The sequence below is a fragment of the Callionymus lyra genome, unplaced genomic scaffold (genome assembly GCF_982586985.1).
Source record: "Callionymus lyra unplaced genomic scaffold, fCalLyr1.hap1.1 HAP1_SCAFFOLD_26, whole genome shotgun sequence".
NCBI lineage: Eukaryota > Metazoa > Chordata > Actinopteri > Syngnathiformes > Callionymidae > Callionymus > Callionymus lyra.
In genome coordinates, this window is record NW_028258543.1 from 419,251 (window position 1) to 422,475 (window position 3,225).

Below are 3,225 nucleotides of genomic sequence, written 5' to 3' on the forward strand. Positions count from 1 at the left end.
TTGATATATATAGCTATATAAACCCTTTATTTGATGTTTGAAAACTGTTATTCAGAGCTCCAGCAGCATCTTAGCCCGCGTTCACTACTTCCAAGACTGTGAAAACATTCTGAGACTCGCTCGGACTAGACAACGCAATGCTGTATCTACAAGACCGTTCTGGTGGACCTGTCAATCAAATTCAAAGGAGAAGACATGGTGGTGTTTGGTTTGTGCACCAGGTAGGGTGCTTGGGGGAATTGCATTGTGGAAAAAAAAAAGAGAAATGTTGATAAAAAAAAAGAACCACAAGGTGGCGGGATTGGACATCAAATACATCTCAGTCTGAATACATCACATTTAGAGAAGGTCTCACTTAAACATATCCTTTGAAAACAGCTTCGAATAAGTGTTTCTCTTGTTTATTTCAGATGCAAATTGATATATATAGCTATATAAACCCTTTATTTGATGTTTGAAAACTGCTATTCAGAGCTCCAGCAGAATCTTAGAAAACGTCATTCTCTCAGTCTGAGAACATCAGTTTGAGACAATATTTCAGGTTAACCATAACTTTTGAAAACAGCTTCGAATAAGTGTTTCTCTTGTTTATTTCAGATGGAAAATGATATATATAGCTATATAAACCCTTTATTTGATGTTTGAAAACTGCTATTCAGAGCTCCAGCAGAATCTTGGAAAACGTCATTCTCTCAGTCTGAGAAGATCAGTTTGAGACAATATTTCAGGTTAAACATAACTTTTGAAAACAGCTTCGAATAAATGTTTCTCTTGTTTATTTCAGATGCAAATTGTTATATATAGCTATATAAACCCTTTATTTGATGTTTGAAAACTGCTATTCAGAGCTCCAGCAGAATCTTAGAAAACGTCATTCTCTCGGTCTGAGAACATCAGTTTGAGACAATATTTCAGGTTAAACATAACTTTTGAAAACAGCTTCGAATAAGTGTTTCTCTTGTTTATTTCAGATGCAAATTGATATATATAGCTATATAAACCTTTTTATTTGATGTTTGAAAACTGCTATTCAGAGCTCCAGCAGAATCTTAGAAAACGTCATTCTCTCGGTCTGAGAACATCAGTTTGAGACAATATTTCAGGTTAAACATAACTTTTGAAACCAGCTTCGAATAAGTGTTTCTATTGTTTATTTCAGATGGAAATTGATATATATAGCTATATAAACCCTTTATTTGATGTTTTAAAACTGTTATTCAGAGCTCCAGCAGAATCTTGGAAAACGTCATTCTCTCAGTCTGAGAAGATCAGTTTGAGACAATATTTCAGGTTAAACATAACTTTTGAAAACAGCTTCGAATAAATGTTTCTCTTGTTTATTTCAGATGCAAATTGATATATATAGCTATATAAACCCTTTATTTGATGTTTGAAAACTGCTATTCAGAGCTCCAGCAGAATCTTAGAAAACGTCATTCTCTCAGTCTGAGAACATCAGTTTGAGACAATGTTTCAGGTTAAACATAACTTTTGAAAACAGCTTCGAATAAGTGTTTCTCTTGTTTATTTCAGATGCAAATTGATATATATAGCTATATAAACCCTTTATTTGATGTTTTAAAACTGTTATTCAGAGCTCCAGCAGAATCTTGGAAAACGTCATTCTCTCAGTCTGAGAAGATCAGTTTGAGACAATATTTCAGGTTAAACATAACTTTTGAAAACAGCTTCGAATAAATGTTTCTCTTGTTTATTTCAGATGCAAATTGATATATATAGCTATATAAACCCTTTATTTGATGTTTGAAAACTGCTATTCAGAGCTCCAGCAGAATCTTAGAAAACGTCATTCTCTCAGTCTGAGAACATCAGTTTGAGACAATATTTCAGGTTAAACATAACTTTTGAAAACAGCTTCGAATAAATGTTTCTCTTGTTTATTTCAGATGCAAATTGATATATATAGCTATATAAACCCTTTATTTGATGTTTGAAAACTGCTATTCAGAGCTCCAGCAGAATCTTAGAAAACGTCATTCTCTCGGTCTGAGAACATCAGTTTGAGACAATATTTCAGGTTAAACATAACTTTTGAAAACAGCTTCGAATAAATGTTTCTCTTGTTTATTTCAGATGCAAATTGATATATATAGCTATATAAACCCTTTATTTGATGTTTGAAAACTGCTATTCAGAGCTCCAGCAGAATCTTAGAAAACGTCATTCTCTCGGTCTGAGAACATCAGTTTGAGACAATATTTCAGGTTAAACATAACTTTTGAAAACAGCTTCGAATAAGTGTTTCTCTTCTTTATTTCAGATGCAAATCGATATATATAGCTATATAAACCCTTTATTTGATGTTTGAAAACTGCTATTCAGAGCTCCAGCAGAATCTTAGAAAACGTCATTCTCTCAGTCTGAGAACATCAGTTTGAGACAATATTTCAGGTTAAACATAACTTTTGAAAACAGCTTCGAATAAATGTTTCTCTTGTTTATTTCAGATGCAAATTGATATATATAGCTATATAAACCCTTTATTTGATGTTTGAAAACTGCTATTCAGAGCTCCAGCAGAATCTTAGAAAACGTCATTCTCTCAGTCTGAGAACATCAGTTTGAGACAATGTTCAGGTTAAACATAACTTTTGAAAACAGCTTCGAATAAGTGTTTCTCTTGTTTATTTCAGATGCAAATTGATATATATAGCTATATAAACCCTTTATTTGATGTTTTAAAACTGTTATTCAGAGCTCCAGCAGAATCTTGGAAAACGTCATTCTCTCAGTCTGAGAAGATCAGTTTGAAACAATATTTCAGGTTAAACATAACTTTTGAAAACAGCTTCGAATAAGTGTTTCTCTTGTTTATTTCAGATGCAAATTGATATATATAGCTATATAAACCCTTTATTTGATGTTTTAAAACTGTTATTCAGAGCTCCAGCAGAATCTTGGAAAACGTCATTCTCTCAGTCTGAGAAGATCAGTTTGAGACAATATTTCAGGTTAAACATAACTTTTGAAAACAGCTTCGAATAAATGTTTCTCTTGTTTATTTCAGATGCAAATTGATATATATAGCTATATAAACCCTTTATTTGATGTTTGAAAACTGCTATTCAGAGCTCCAGCAGAATCTTAGAAAACGTCATTCTCTCAGTCTGAGAACATCAGTTTGAGACAATGTTTCAGGTTAAACATAACTTTTGAAAACAGCTTCGAATAAGTGTTTCTCTTGTTTATTTCAGATGCAAATTG